Source organism: Aythya marila, assembly GCF_965140915.1.
Source record: "Aythya marila genome assembly, chromosome: 3".
In the NCBI taxonomy this organism is placed as follows: Eukaryota; Metazoa; Chordata; class Aves; order Anseriformes; family Anatidae; genus Aythya; species Aythya marila.
Genome location: NC_139044.1, coordinates 2,977,620 through 2,994,714, shown reverse-complemented (window position 1 = coordinate 2,994,714; position 17,095 = coordinate 2,977,620). Strand labels below are relative to the sequence as shown.

At 39.7% G+C, this 17,095-nt stretch overlaps 1 protein-coding gene across 3 annotated transcripts in view; it reads right to left on the bottom strand.

Annotated features, from left to right (window-relative positions):
* BFSP1 (beaded filament structural protein 1) overlaps positions 1-16,749 on the bottom strand; it is a 79,547-nt gene extending 62,798 nt beyond the window's left edge. For all 3 annotated transcript variants that reach the window (XM_082757731.1, XM_082757732.1, XM_082757733.1), the window contains exon 1: positions 16,556-16,749. The gene's annotated coding sequence lies outside the window, so the exon portion shown is untranslated. The remainder of the gene's footprint in view (positions 1-16,555) is intronic.
* Between the last annotated feature and the right edge of the window lie 346 nt (positions 16,750-17,095).

Below are 17,095 nucleotides of genomic sequence, written 5' to 3'. Positions count from 1 at the left end.
TGATTTTATATTCCCATTTCTGTTTCAGAGTATCAAAGCTGAGAATCATACTGTCCTCTGTTTAGATCACGTAGCAGGCTCAGGACAAGATGAATTTCCTACTGATATGTTTGAGGAAATTGCTCATTGCATGTTCCCTCAGGCTGGATGCCAAAAGGAAATTAAAGATACATTGGCCAACTCAGCTGCTATGCAGTAACAGCATCTGAAAAATACAGCTCATGATCTTTGCCATGTCAGGGCAACCTCTCTGCAAATGAAAGCTAATAAGATTTGGATTGAAAGGAGCAGTGATATAGAGTTTTTAATGTCTGGGACAGACTCTCAGCTGCTGGTATGGCTGTACGAGACAGGATAGAATACTTACTGAGGACCAGGACCCACAAAACTGTCAAATTTGTCACCTTCCTTTCTACCAAATGATTTGCAACAGGGAAGGAAAATGCTGCAGCTTGCTGAGGAGCAAGCAAGATTTTGTCAGCATTCAGAACAATGCTGATGTTTATTGAATGGGACCTTTTTGAACTGGTACCAAGTCAGAGCTTTCTGACAGCTGATTTCATTTGGGCAGAGTATGAAGGGAGCTGAAAAGGAAGCAGTGTGGTTTTTCTTCCATAGATGCAATCTTTCTTTAAAAAGTTCCTCTCAGATACACGTGACTGGACAATTTGTACACAGCTCTAAACAAAAATATCACGTTAAACTAGCCAGCTGTTGAAAAAGCAGCAGACAACAAATGGCTAAATTATGCATCCACTTGGAACAAGGACACCTGGATCCTCCTGCTTTCACATCACTGCATTCCTCTCAGAGGCCAAGCTTTCTCTGTCACACAGATATTCAGCGATGTCCCTGCCCTTTGAGATGCTGAACACTCTGTCCCAGTCCTGAAAAACATTCAGAGATCAGAGTAATCCTACTGACTCATTCGCATCTCACATACTCTCAAGGACAAAGACAGAGCACTCCACGACGTTCAGGCCTGAGCCCATTTTCTCTTGTGCATGGTCTATGTCACTGCGTCCTTCCCCTCACTGCACCACTGACAGCCACCAACTTTTGTGTTGCTACTCCTGCAGAGTACCCTCGGTGAAAGGGGAAGAAGTCCAAAGCATATTTGTGCTTCTTTGGGATCAGCTAGACATTTCTTCAAATTGTGCTGCAGTCATTTGAATTTCCCCTTGAAATCTGTTCTTGGCTACTGTCCACGAGCAAGTATGATTTGCAACTTTAGCCCTCAGATAATTCAAGTGTACCTAGAATCCTAGAGTATCCTGAGTTGGAAGGGACCCACAAGAATCATCGAGCCCAACTCCTGGCTCCACACAGGACCACCCCAAAATCAGACTTTATGTCTGAGAGCATTGTCCAAATGCTCTTGAACTCTGTCAGGCTCAGTGCTGTGACCAGTGCCCTGGGGAGCCTGTCCCAGTCCCCAACCACCTCTGGGTGCAGAACCTTTCCCTAACCCCCAGCCTGACCCTCCCTGTCCCAGCTCCATGCCATTCCCTCGGGTCCTGTCACAGTCCCCAGAGCAGAGCTCAGCGCCTGCCCCTCCGCTCCCCTCGGGAGGGAGCTGCAGCCATGAGGTCCAACACAAAGAAATGAATTTTAAAAAAGTGAAGGGGAGATGGATTGTCATAGATTGCCTCCTTCTTACTGTTTTATGCACTAAGTGCATTGCAATGTACTCATACAGTGATACTTCTGTGCTGGACACGCCACTTGTGGAGTACACTCCACTTACTTTACAGCAGGGTTGGAAAGAACAAGTTTATTATTATTATTATTATTATTATTATTATTATTATTATTATTTTGAAACAAAGGAAGGAACGGTATCAATTTCAAACTTGCAGGGGCAGGCTGCCAACTTTCTGCCTAGTCCAAAAGGAAAGATCACTTAAAGCATAAGTTAAGGCTAGTGCCAGCTTTATCAGGCTTGCTAACAATAACCTCTGTGAGAATGGGTCTCAGATACAGAGGGAGATGTATAAATATTCTCCATGGTTACAGATTTCAAACCTAGTCATCTGAGGAGTGAATGCGTTTGTGTCCATTTAGTTTAATTAGAACGGAAGCTTCTTCAAAAGCAAATCACATATTCTGTTTAGATCACAGCCAAAAATTCCAATTAGGCTTTCCATAACAGACCATGCTTCCCAGAAAACACAGCATGTTAATAATGAGAGCAGCAAGAAGCAAGTGGAACATAAAGAAGGTATATATTCAGCATGGATGAAGGCTGGGCTGCTGTAATATGGCCAGTGTCATTAAAAAAAAGCATGGGTCTATTAGAAAATGATAAGAAGTCTAGAAGATATGACCTATTAGAGAAGAATAAATTATGTTGAGTCTGCACAAGAGGCATCTGAAGAAGGATGTGGGATGTAAAAGCATTCAAATATCCAGAAATCAGTCACAATAAGAGAAAGAATCAAACTGAGAACTTGGAAGAACAGTCCACTGCAATTTACTAAATAAAGAAACCACCACTGTCTTGGAAAATCCTGTGAGCCAAAATGGATCTGGCCATGCTTTTGTATGATGACAGTATCATGTATGCTTGCCCTTTTCTTACTCCTTCTCAGGCATCTTGCTGTGACTGCTGTTGGAGTCAGACTGCTGTGTTAAACAAACCTTTGCTCTGGACCACAGCAGCAGTTCTTGCAGTCTTCTGTGCTCTCCATGCCCACAGTGAATATAGGACAAAACGTTCAGGCTTAAATCTACACAAAGGAAAATTCAGGCTGGTTAAGAAAAGAAGCAAAAGTCTCCCTATCAAAAAAGGCAGCAATTCTTCTGACTGATTGTTCAGAGGAAACACAGGATCTCTATTGCAGGAAAATTTTGTTGTATTTTATAATGTTTTGTATGTGTGTGGAACAATGGAAAGAAATTTTTGTCATGATGGACACGGATCCTGCATGTGGAGAAAAGAATGGACCAGACCGCCATCAAACCTTCATTCGTCTTATGATATGAGGATTTAATATTGATAGGTTGTTAACCCACCACCCTCCCTCCATAGAAGGTCTGTACAGTGGTTTCAGAGACCTGGACTAGCTAGAAAACACCTGATAGAAGCATACCTCTTCAATCATGCTGCAGTAATATTTCCTAGGTGGACTGCTAATTAAACAAAAGGTAGGGAAGACAGCCTAGCTACCTGGGGCTAGAGCTGGGATGGTTATTGAGCACTGAGGAATGTGTGTCTGCCAACTGGCTCCATGAACTTTCTCCGCATGCTGAAAATATCTTGCAAACTCGTTGCTAGGTGTTCTGCTCCTTGACATTTACATGCTTGAGCAAAAACACATCTGCTGTTTAGCAAAACGTCATAATAAATGACATTTTTAAACATTGTCTGCTGCAGTTCTGATTAGCTCGTAAGCAAAGCATTAGCATCATTGCAGTTCTTAGAGGTAGGTCCTGTTGTGTGACAGTCAAATACAAGCTGACTTTTTAAAATGTTGGTGGGCTGGTGTAGCCACTTCTAGAAAGCAAGTTAAAATATATATATGTATATATATATATATATACATTTTACTGACAGTAATACATCAACTTAAAAACTTAACAAAAATAAATGGTGTTGTAGGAATATTCCTACTAATTCAGCACTTCTAAATAATGCAAGTTAAAAAGAACAATGTGAGAGAGTTCATGCTATCCATTACATTACCTAAAAATAAAGTATATCTTTTGGTAGACATTAGCCTACAGCTCAAATAAAGAAATACATACTCGGTGTCTGGTCTCTGGTTCTGGCAGCTACACAGAACAATAGTTTATTATTTATTGTTCTGTGTAGCTGTTTATAGTAGCTTATTCTCCCAGTACGGATTTTCAGGTGACAGAGGAGAACAATGCTACTTTTGTCCAGTTGAGTTGTTACAAGGGATGTCTCGTTTCATTGGTAAATGGGCATCTGTGTGTCCGCACAGAGGCAAACAGGTAAACAGACACCACTCGGTGCCTTTCAGACTGAGTCCTGTAGTTTTGCCAGACTGATAAAATGCGGACTTGAGTAACAGAATGCTGCAGAGTGGCTTCTTCTTGACAGCTCCTTACATCAGCTTTGAATGGGGGAAGACATCACTTGCTGGGCATGTCAGGGACTCACTGATGTTGTGGCTGGCTGTAGCAGCAGCACAAGAGGAGCAGCCCCTGAGGCCCTGCCCCAGGGAGGAGCTGTGATGAGGACAGGCAGTCCATGTCCCATCAACAGCTGCCGAGCTGCAAGAAGCTGAGAGAAAGGCAAATGGAAGAGCAGGTCATTATTCCATCTCTGCTGCTGCTGTTATATAAATAAATGGAGAGAGCAGAGGCTTTCACCTCTGAATCCAAGCCTGACTGACAGTGATTGAAAGCCTTTACCAGGATGGCTGTTCAGTGACAAGGCATGAGGGGAGGAGGTTGAGCAGTGTGACAGTGGCTCCCAGGAGGTGGATGTCAGCATGGCAAAAGAGACTGACAGCCGCCTCCTGACAGCAAAGGAATGAGTGATGAGCATGTTCCAGGAGTTTTGGGCACCTCACATCCAGGGCTCCTGCAGTACAGTTCTGAGAACAGCACACCGGCACTAGGTTTGCAACCTTCAGCCCATTCTACTGCTGGAGAATAAGAGAAAGGAACAGGTCGTGGCTCACGTTTTCTGGGAGAACAAGGTGACTTCAGGCAGCCTTTTACAGACTGATGTGAAGGACTCAGAAGTTGTTAATAATGCTTTCTGTGCTAGTTTGGCTTAACTTCAATAACTGAAATCTTCTGCACCACTGCATGCATCAAACCACCCATTAGCTGATCAGGTTTGAACTCAGAGACATTAAGGAGACACAGCACAAGGGCCAGATTTGTCACAGTACAGAGGTTAAGCCGAAGAATCCTACTACACACTGAAATGTGCGAATAGACATCTTACCACACGACTGCATGCAGCATAAGGTTGAAAAGCTTAGAAAAAATGGTCTTAAGTATGAACTTGGCTTAAAAGGGAAGAAAGAAGAAGTTTTTATGTAAATTAGGGATTCTGGGAGACAGAGATGGTCACAGTTAACATAAATCTGTTCTAAATATGAAAGGTCATATAAACTACTTGTCAGTGCAGACTAGGTTTTTCACTTTGTATCTTGCAATACTTTGTGGTTGATTTCAAGGTCAAGTTCTTAGAGATGACAATGTAAGAATTTCAACTTGTTTCTTACAAGGAAAAGCTCAAAACTTGGGCAAACTCCAACTGTAGCCTGTGGGCCTAAACAAAAGGAACCTCCCATAACACGCAGGGCAGATAAAAGGCACTGTAAACATAACCATGGTGAAAACCCACCAGTGCTGAGATGCTGCTGACTCCATTGCTCTTGCTACCATGCCTCTGGCTCAGACATTCTCTAAAAGAAAAGTCACCATTGCTGGTGTAACTCAGGAAGCCAGCTTTGCCTGGTTGCCCATGCCAAGCCCAAGGAAGGGTGACTCAAGCATCTTTCATTCATCCTTTAGCCACCATGCATGGACCCCATCCATATGCTTCGGGCATGCCAAGTCGCTCAGTTCTTGTGAAATGTGCTTCTTCTGCAAGAGGGAAGAGGAACGATAAAGACCATCGCTCTGCTCTATGTTCAGAGGATTGCAGCTGTGAAAAAGATCAGTGAACCTGCTGAAGGATTCCCCATTCTGGTGTCTATAGAGCAGGCACACCGCCAGTCATCGTTCAGTGATGTATTTGCCCTGGAAACTCGCAGCTCAGTCTGTTGTAACAAGTCTAACAGTAATAATAATGCAAACTTCCACTTCTGTCATAGCAGATGAAAAAAAAGAAGTGCTGATAATCTGAGAAAAAGGTTTATCAATACATCTGACAACAGGCATTTATAAACAATACACATAATACCAACAGGCATTCAAGTGACTTAACTGTGCAAATCTGTTAATTAGAATACAAACATTTAGCAGGGGAGGTCTGTTTCACAGCATCTGATGTTTATGCATGTTTGGGGGGCTATTTTTAAAAAGCTGAAGGCAGAGTACGATTATTTCAGGAACATTTCAGTGTGCTGTTTCTCACAAAGCCTAAGTAATTAGTGCTGAGGGTAATTTGTGTGGAGGTGTTTATCACCTTTGTGCTAGTATTTTTTACTACAGTTTTTCTATTAATTCAGCAATTTGATACTCAGCTGACATACTGAGGGCTGATACAATGGAAAAGCAGATAAAGACTATAAATAAAGACCAGCTCAGAGTGGGGGCATTTGACTGACACTACAAATATACTCTCACTGAGACAATATGGCTTTTTTGGCTGCTTTCTGGAAAGACAATTAGCAGCAGAGAGCTATGTTAAAACAAGTCTAACTAAGCATAACCAAAAGAAGTTAAATTTTCTACAAGTTATTGAAGGCCATGTGTTTAATAAGCAGGGTTGGGAGGAATGGTAAAAATTAAAAAAAAAAAAAAAAAAAAAACAAAAAAAAAAAAACAACACAACAACTGAGATTCAGGATTGAATTCCTACCTTGTGCCACATTTTCTCTGTATAGCTCTAAAATTTCATATTAATATAGTCAATTATATAATTAAAGATCGATAGTTTTGTCTACACAATAATTAAACACGAACTTGATTCATAGTTTAATATTAAGAAATTTCCGTCCCATTTGGACGGAAAAGAATCCTATATAAATTTTTGTTGTCACAATCCCAAAGATTTTCTTTATTATGAGAAAGGAGGACAGGCAATGGATACTATCTAGCATGAGCACTAAAGAAGCCTAAAATTAAGACTGCAACCTGAGAGACTTACAGAAGTTCTAAATGGTACAATAGTCTCCCATGAATCAAGATCCATTTTAAGCAATCCTCTTCAGAGTTAATGGTAGCTATCAACCAACATGTTTTAATTTATCGTAAAGACGATTCCAGTAAACCTTTCAGACTGATGTCAAATTACCTTATTCAGATGAAGTCCTTCAGAAGCTGAACTACACTAGAGAAGCTGACGCTTGGATCACACCAAAAATAGAGTTTACCAACTCTAATGGAGTTTTCTCAGAGGCACTTCAAAAATCAGCTCCAGTGTTTGCAAAAACAAACAAAAAGCATATTTTGTAAAGTGAGCCCTGGAGAGTGCTTGTCCAGTTACCGCAACAAAGCCTGATGCTTATGCCTCATTCCTTCACACCACCTACGCACAGAATCTCACAGAGGATGGACACAACCTTCATTCCATCTGTTTTAGCAGAAGCACAGCAGTTAGTGCTGTGATCCTGCACTGTTTAGCTGATGCCAACTTTTGGGTCACTGTTCTGGATTATGTTGCATGCCACAAAGGTTTAGAAACTAGGAATACATGTTCACATTTTGGTCTATGTATAAAGCAAAAGCCCTTCGTTCATTCTGAGGTTAATGCATCTCATGCTGGCAAATTCCACTTTGAAACTGCATTTGCTGTTACAGAAGATGTGGCATCTCTGATTCTGTGTGCAAATAGATCTCTAAAAACCACAGAGCTGACTACTAGACTGTGCTGCAAAAATCTGACATTCATAGAATAAAAATTAGCAACAAAAATATTGCATTAAAGCATTACTTGTTAAGTACTTCATTAAAAAAGAACTGTTATTTGGAAAGATCTCTTATCACTTGGGAATTAAAAGTGGAAAAAAAAAAAAAAAAAAAAAGAAATAAGCAATACTCCTGGGGCTTTTAATATAAAAATAGTCCCCTTTAAAAATAATTTACATGAGCTTGTCTGTGATGAATAAACAAGAGATGCAGGGGTAATTTTTATCATTTTAAATAAATATTTTACGAAGTGTTAGAAAAATATTTTTCTTTCAGAAGTGTTCTGCTCTGGCAATTTATTTTTCTAATTCACTAAATTAAAATAGAGAATAGGTCAAATTATCAAAACCTAATTTGTAGTGCAGAGATCACAGTGAGTAATCTTGCTTAATGAAGCTGTAATCAATGTCTGAGCAACTCCATTATTAGTATCATTACGTTATTTACTTACGCTCTGTATTGCTAAACTCTTCACCATAAACAATCTTCAAAAGGCAAATCTGCATAAGCTGAAACGTGTATTACTCCAGAGTTTTGCAGACAACCTCTTGTACGTAGCTCTCACACAAGACACACAACATGGGATCCGGAAGATCAGGCTCAGATGTTGGTTTCAGTCAGCCTGCCTAAGAAGGTGTCAGTTGTGCCATTTTAACAACATAAGCAGCTAAAATAGAAAATAGTCTAACAGCAGTTAGAGTTGTGATGGGAGTTCTTGCTTGCTAATTGTAATTATGTCAGGTTTTTTTCAGGAGAATCACTGCCTGGACTGTTTTGTACTGACTGTGAGACCCTACAATACAGCCAGCCTATTCTCCTTCTAGAAGGGATTGCACTTGTGAACTGAAGAGTCCTTTTGATGAAACAGTCCCCATAAACTTGCCCTGAGAGCAACACAGGAAATTCCAATGTCAGCAGTGAGAACAGCAAAATGCACTGAACAGTTGAGGAGAAGGTCTCAGGACAGCGGCTCTGAGCCCCCCAGGGGAAGGGTCCCCACTGCTACCCTTGGAAACAGGCTTTAATTTGTGCTTTCCTGCTGTGGCACACGGGCAGTGGCTTTAAACACTCCCCATGACAATCGCTTAGCCAGCAAAGGAATTTCTCTGCTGTAAACAGGTGCTGTCAGTGCACCAAGTAAACCCATGGCTTCCTAAGCTGATTTCCTAACCCTGGAATCTCGTAGTTTCACAAATTAATGATATTCCCTGTAGCAGGAAGGGAGCAGCTCTGTCACAATCATTTACCAAGTCCCTACTACATTATCATTTCACCCACTGCCACCTGTAGGTCACCCAGAAGACACAAGGTCTCCCCAGCACTACGAACAAAATACAAATGACAGGAAAAGTTGCTTAGTGCTGAAACTCCAGAATCAACTCTTCTAAAAGACAAAGCCATCAAAACATTTCCATATGCTTGTAAGCCCCTAAGAGGCCCTCTTTACCAAATTGGAATAGATGCAATAAAGTTTGTTTTATAAATAAAAAATAAAATAAAAAAAAGATACTTTCATTTTAATAACAACTGCTCTCATCAGCTTTGAATTATTTGGTAGCAATAAACTGATCAAGGGCTTTACAAAGGCACAGAAGTCCTGCAGGTTTATGGAAAAGTAATTAAATGTCTTCCTCAATTAACCTCAGACATGAGAGGTAGTGCTTATTTCATGAGAATCAGCTTTACCTGGTGATATAGGGGCAAAGTAATATTTCTTAAGCTCCTAAAAGATCAACTTATTCCAGTATCAGAATCTATACCCTGTCTAGCGATAAGAAAATTAAATGTTATGCTAGAGATATGTGCTTCTCAGTATCTGCAGTCTCTGTCTAGATGAATATTAAACAAAGGCTAACAAGAAATGGAAAGAAATTACAAAGCCTTGGAGACAGATCCCTGCTATACAGCACTGGAATAAATTAGCTGGTTTCAGCTGAAGAATACCACACAGACGTCTGTGATGAAGAAACAAATGTACTGCCTGAATTTCTCTTCTGGAGAAGTATTAGCAATCCACTTCCATTGCAGCCTAGAAGTAACAGAGCTCTACCTTTGCTTGTACAACTGCATGACCATAAGGCTTTACAGGAGCCCACACATTCAGCACATTTCAAACAATAGCCAGCAATGCCTTTATAAATTCATAAAGTTTGGATATCTATCACTAGAAGAGTTTGTATTGCTGCAAACTAAATCTGCAAGGTGATTATCTGGTTATTCGCTCTGTGGCCTATACATAACCTTCATGTTTATCCACAAGCCACTGTTCTGACTCCTTCAGGTTCATATGAAAAGAATTAATTATCGATGGAAAATGAGAGCTTTAAAATTGAAGCAGAGGGTCAGATCTTAAACTGGCAGGGAAAAGCTCAGCTCTGTTGATACAGTTTAGCTGTCTCCAGTTAAACAATATGAGGAAGTGCTCTGTAACCATTTCAAGTTCACCAAAAATGTCAAATCTGAAGGTGATGCAGGGGGAGAACAGCCCTCCAGACAGGCAGACAATGCTATGTGTGAACTTTGTGTTCACTGATGTGGTAGGATTATTACGTATGGACTTATTTTGAAATCACAGCTAGTGTTATATGCCATAATCCAGTTACTCTGATGCCAAGTTTTCCCCAACCACTTTCATTTTCCAGTGCTCAGCGTGGCTTTAATCACTGAGCCACTACAGAGATCTAGACTAACAGATCTAGTGGCAAATACTATTTCATTTGTAAACAAGCATAAATTTAAAAGTGATACAGATAAAGTAGAAATCAATTCCCTACAGCTTTGCATTAATACACACAGCCAACCCTGTATTTTTAAATGCAGGACATTCGTATTCTGAAGCTCACTTTCTTTCAGGCATTCGGGTTTCACACTCCCAACAGACAGCTACAGAAAGTACAAAGATGAGAGGGATTATGAAGCTGGAGTTAGATTCATATATAGTAATCCAGTGTAGGGAGATTTGTCACATCCCATCTATGCAGTACTGCTTTATGCTGTTAAAGGGGTAAGAGCTAGTATTGAACTGGCCAGCGCTGTTCATAGGCAGCAGGTTGCTCTCTGCTGAGTGAGATTCCCTTACCATATGCCAGCAGCTGTCCTTCACATGAAGAGCATCAAGATGAATAAAAACATTCCTTAGCTAATTTAGAAAAACTGAAAATGAAGATGCTGGAAACATGACAGAATGATGCCACTGGCATACCCATCAAGCTGCAATGACCATTACAAACAAGCACTTTATGAAATGACTTTTTAATCAGAAGGATTTTAAGAAAATAGAACATAATGCCTCTTCAGTTGGCTTAAAAATATAAGCATTTGATAGCCTGATTTTGTTACCAGCATTGTTCCGTATCCTACAGCTATGTGATACTTCACTCATAGTAAGATGGCTGCAGAGGATGAAGCCAGAGCATGAAGTATGGAAGTTTACTGCTGCTAGTGACTGTGACAGAAAAGCAAAAGCAGAGCCAAAGAAAAATCCAAACCAAACCAGAATCCAGCTAGGGCAAAACTATTTCTTCTATGAGATGGGGAACTACTTTGAACCTGCTGTTTCAGGTGTAAATTACACTCCTGTCAATTGACTAAATGTTTACCTGAATTAAGCCCACTTAACGCAGTAATGTTGTATACCTAATATCTGCTGGTGTCAGTAATCATAACTGGCTCAAAAACGCTTCAGTCAAACATTAAACTGGTGCAGCAGAACATTGTTTTTAAATTCAATATTATAACAGAAGATGCTTAAAACAAATGTGGTGGTGAACAAGCGCCCTCTTAAGGGCATTTGTTAAGAATAACGTTCCTTAAAAACACATAACTTAGAAGTTTAACAGAGTATTTCCCAGAAATAAAATGTCAGCTTCTGACATTCCCCATTCCCAATATTTTGAAAGTGCTGTGAAAGACGTAGAAACATTACGGTCCTAGTCACTTCTTCATCTAAGCAAAATCATCCATCACTGAGGTTACAGAGTTAGCCAAAAGAAAATTATATAAAAGTGGTCTTTCTAGCCTACGATACTCACTTGCTCACTTTTCCTAACAGGAATTACTACTGAGATATTTTTTATTAAAGTGTGTGTATATAAGTGGGGGGATAGTAAAAATAGTCTTCTGAAACTCTGTTGTAAGACAAAAAGAAATCTTACTAACTACTGATGTTGCAGATATCAGTAGGTTTTCCTGATCATATCAACACACTGCAGGCTTAGAGGCACAAGAAATTCAACACAATTTTGTGTGTGCAATCAGTAATAGAAAAAAGCGTGACAGACATGAAATTGTCAGAATAACTAAAATACTTCTCACACTTTTAAGTGCAGATGCCTTTTCAGAAGAGACCCAGCAGCAAATGCAGAAAGCTGGTATGAATGCACGCAATTCCCAGGCCACCAGCCCAGTGGCACGCTGCCACACCTACGCACATCACCTTTTATTGTCAGCTGCCTGCGGCTCCTCAGACCACATATACTGGGTAAACGCTTGCCGAGTGTGTTACATAAACTGCTTTCATTTCTCTGATCAATGATTTTTCTTCAGAACATGCTTGTTTCAGGAGCCCCTGCTGATCAGATGAGTAATCATCAACAATGACACCACAGTGAAAATTAATGTTTTACAGATTTAAACTAGTAGGTTATAGAATGACTGTGGAAATAATAAAAATTACCCTCCCATAGGTGTTTACGAGCAAATGTTATTAAAAATCCATTTCTGAACAATTGTCCAGTTCAGCAGAGCCAGTCATCACAAACAAGAACAGAATTTAAAAAATCTGGTCTTACTACATCTAAAAAGATTTCAGAGCAAGAAAACTTTACAGCAGCATGACATTCACTGCTTGCCTGTTTGATTTGTGCAGGGGATATTCACAATGTAGTATGCAACCAATTAGTCCTGGGGTATTGTTTTGCCATTGCTAGTAACAGGCTGGAAGCTTTGTACAAAGTTTGCAGGGCCCCGGGACTGAGATTTCCCAGGCTTGCTCTATCTAAAGTTGTTTTGTAGATGTACCCAGATGTAGCTGCTGGGTAGCGCTAGCAGCAGAGGGGACACTCCGCTAGCTTTGTGCTTTTTCTCTCAGGAGTCCTAGTCACAGCTCCAAAATTACACTGCTGTGGAAGAGCTAGTTTCATTTGCCATTACTCTCCCCAGTCTTTTAAGTTAGAAATATAAGTGTTTCTGGTTTTGTTTGTTTGTCTGTTTGTTTTTAAACAAGTCTGAGTTGTACTAATATAGTTCATGGTACAGGACTTAAAAAAAAAAAAACTTTTTTTTTTTTTTTTTCTTGCAACTACAGCTCTACATCCAATTCTTCCCTGTGAAGAGCTTGAGCTGGAAAGATCTTCAGGAAGATTAAAAATTGTTCTACCTGCTTCTCTTCAAGAGAGGACTTGGAGAGTTAATAACTTCTAAAGTGTGTTCCTTGTGCTTTCACAATCGTCTCTTAACAGCTCTGCATCCATTACTGCGTAGGTATGCCCATCTCAGACAGAAGATGCTACATTCATTGCTTCCTCTTCTGAAATTGTGGGTTAATTCTGATTAGATGTCTATTCAGCAAGGCATTGCTGATAGCCTAATGTCATCCTTTCAACAATTAAGCACAAGGAAAAACTAAGTTTAGGAGATGCAAGTAAGAAAAGAAAGGCAGATGGAAAAGCAATAGGTGTAAGTGACTAACGGACAATATTGTTCTGAATATATTCTGAGGAAACTTGCTATTCTTGCTGAAATTTGCTCCAAGAGATGACACTCTCTCTCACTCCCCCACACACTCATTTGCATTTTACACACAGGTCTGACCAACAGTAACTGAGGAAGAGATATACTGTTATAGACAGTAAATGTGCAAACCTGACCTTTTCTCTAATTGGATAATGTCTCCTAAGACATTCGGAATCTGATTTTGTTCTCCATTACATGGATGTAAATCAGGATGAGTTTCTCCTAAGATCAGAAGAGTTATATTCTTAGCCTTTATGCCTTCTGGTGGTCTATTACACAAAAGCATGCGTGCCTTTTAGCCACGGATAGCTGAGATACATGTCTGTTTACAGCATGTTACCACTAGATCCCAGGTGAACCAGTCATTTTGATTGAGACAGAGGGTCAGATGGCAGTAGCTGCTGAAGGTAAAAATGGATTTGCTCAGTCCTCGTATCATTAGTCATATGACAGGTACCTATGCTGCAGCTTGGTTGTAGGTGACATGGCCTACAGGAACATTTCTGTATCAGGAAACCTATTTATGAGCATTCACATTCTTCAGGCATATTTTTTAAAGGTTAGGTCCTGAAGGTAACAGAAAATTAAAAGACTTTTTAAGAACTGATGACAATTAGCCCCTAAGTCACCTGCACTGCTTAATGTGAAAGTTTGTCTTTATAATCACTAGCTGTAGACATAAAACTAGCACTATAGTTCCAGCCAGAATTCCCAGTTTTCTTTTGGGAGGAGGCTACCTCCTGGCTATAAAACTGACAGCACACTAATGAGAGGCTTGGGAACAGTGTCTAAGAACGTGAAAAAGCTCTCTTGCCAGAATACAGTAGCTCTTATCTTCATCTCAGCTTTAACCTAGAAAAAAATATTTTTGAAAAAGTGTTCCAATTAATTCAAAAATCCACCAAAACAGTATTTTTGTTCAAATAGATGATGAACTCTGATGCACAGGGAAATACTTCTCCTAGTTAGTCGCAGGAAGTGTTGCAATAGTCATTTTTAATGAGCGAAAAATAATGGATTCTGTAAGGCAGACAAACCACTGAAAAAATGGAGCATGACTGAAATTCTAGTCTATAAGCTTTCAGAAGAATAAACATCAAAGCATTTTAGGGCATTAGCAAATGAAGATGGATTTAATCAAAAGAATATTTACATATGAATAATATAGCTTGTTATACATTTAGAGCCCATCAATGGAAAATTAAATTAATTTGCAATGCAAACCAACTGGATCAGCTATTGAATGCCTATGAATGATGAACACCACTAATGACAGAACTATATTTAATTGGTTTAAAAAAGCCGTAGTTCGTTTTTGGCAACTGCTTATTACCTAGCATAAAGATTTTCTAATGTCGCTGTGCAATTGGTAAGGAGACCATTAAGAAAAAACACAGCAGGTTATGATTTTTATGTTCACTTTTATATAAATGAGGTTTAGCTTGACCAACCAAAAAATTTAGAAGAACTAGTTAAAAAGATGTAAAAGCTTAACAAAACTTGTTCGTGTCTGCTCAAAGAGGGCATCATTATGTGGAGATGGAATTTGCCTGGTGGCTTTTCTACACAGCTAGCAGAGGGACCAATATTGATTGAATGGGAAGGAGAGAAGAACAGACTCTCATGTCTCCTGCCTTTTCCCATTTGCACGCTTAATGTATTTGAGGGCACTGTGATGAAAGGTTTTCACTGGTATGTGGTTGAGCACAAAGCACAGAGTTTGAAGTTGCAGAAGAAAGCGTGACATCTCAGTGGAGACAGAGAGGTGGGAGACAAAGAAGCTAAAAAAAATGGAAGTAACCCATCAGGTAAACAGCCTACCATGCAAGCACCTGAGTGCAACTACCTCAGAAAGAGAGCACACTAAGAAATAGAAACACCATCCAGATGAATCAGCTCATCTTCTCCCACAGCAATCATCCTTCCATCCTGATCACCCTTCCTCAGAGTGGTCCAGCAGATGCTTGATAAATATTACATATTTGGAACATTTACACCAAATTTTGCATTGAACATTGTTGTTTCCACCTAATCCTTTTCACTGCTAGCTCACCAGACTTCTAGCATATAAAGTCTAAGAGCAACAGACAAACAACAAGTCTCTTTATAGAGGTTTTCCTACAGGTTGAAATGAGGGAAAGAAGTCACACGGTAGCTGTTTATTGAGAGATCAGTGCTAGAACAGCTTGCTGTCTGCAACAGCCAATGTAAAGACTAAAAATTACACAGTTCATGAAACCAAGTGTAGGTAAAGATCTTCAGATGCCTTTGCTTCAAGTAATAGCTATTTTTTTCCATGCAATTAAATATCAGCATGTCCCCATATCTTCTCCAAAATCCAACAGATTCCTGAATCTTTTAGCATGCCCAGAACTATGTTTTCAAAGTGTTTCAAGTGATGTGCAATGAAGGCAGCCCAAGATTATCCTTTCATTAAGATTTACACTAAGGCAAATATCATAAAAATAAACATATTATCAAACATCAGGACATACTTTATATTTTCCATACTGTAGAAGCAGATATGGCCCAAGACATAAGATTGCCCCAAGATTAATTGTTGTAGCAAACAATTTATTAGTAGAAAGTTTAGGATTTAATAATCCAGCCCTCTGAGGTTGTTACATCTTTGTTTCAAGGAAATCCACCCTGAGAAATGTTCCACAAATACAAGAAGCAAGTTACAAAGGCACAGTTTAGTATAAAGCATTACCAAGATAAGTCAAGTTTTGGTTGGCTTATATTCCATGTTTCTTCATGGGGTGTTTTCTTGCTATTTTTACAGGAAGGAAATAGAGTCACTGGTGTGTTCATGGCAATAAAAGCCAAGATTCAAGGCACAACCAAGAAAAAAAAAAAATGAACACTGTGATCAGTTCAAAAACAGAACTGTGCATAAGCTTCTACTGTACCTGCTCTGAAAGCGTCTCTTAAAGCAACATGAGCTAACGCATCCAACTACAGAAATATCACTCTGAATAAAACAGCAAACACCCTCCCCCTCTAAATAATTATACCTTTCATTCATCAGTGAAACACCGTGGTTAGGATTCACAAGAGCATATCAGGAAGCTGTCTTTTCTGTGTCCTCCTATCTGGAATCTTCTAACATCACCCACTCTCATTCCTTCTGGTTAGAGACCCAATAGTGCTTTACTGCCACCCATTGTTTCAGGGCTCCTCACGGGCATTTCATGACCCTGCCAGAGCGCCACTGGGTTGTTGTTGTTTATTATGGGGGGCAAACAGTTAGCACTAATACCTGTGTGTGTGGCTGCACGTCCTGTGACATGAAGCAAAGCATCTCCTCCCTTCAGAGGCTCTTGTTAGAGGAATGCAGGAGCACAAATTCAGTGTGCAGAAGGAAATGGAAATACAGCCCTTGGCAGTAAGTTACACGTGAACTCAATACCAGTTCCACTTATCAATGGCAATCAAAAGTTGCAAGGAGGCTGCTGTGGAAACGTCTTTGTCCGACCCTAGGATATAAAAGAAGAAAGATGAAATTCCATTTTGTTATAAGTTATGCCAAAAAAACAGTACTTAACAGTAAAAATAATGATTTTGTCAAAGCCCTCTCTGAGTAGGCAAAGTTCTGCTCAAAATCTATGACGAAATTCCCTCTGGTTTGAAAAAACAAACTCAGGAACATACGCATTTAAGTACCTTGAGATTGCCAAAACAGGTAAAAGTGCAAGAAGGGTTTAGTAGTTCATATGAATCTCTTGATAGAAACACTGTTGCCATAACAACAGCATATTAGAAAGATGGGGGAAAAAGCCAGAAACACATAACTTTAATA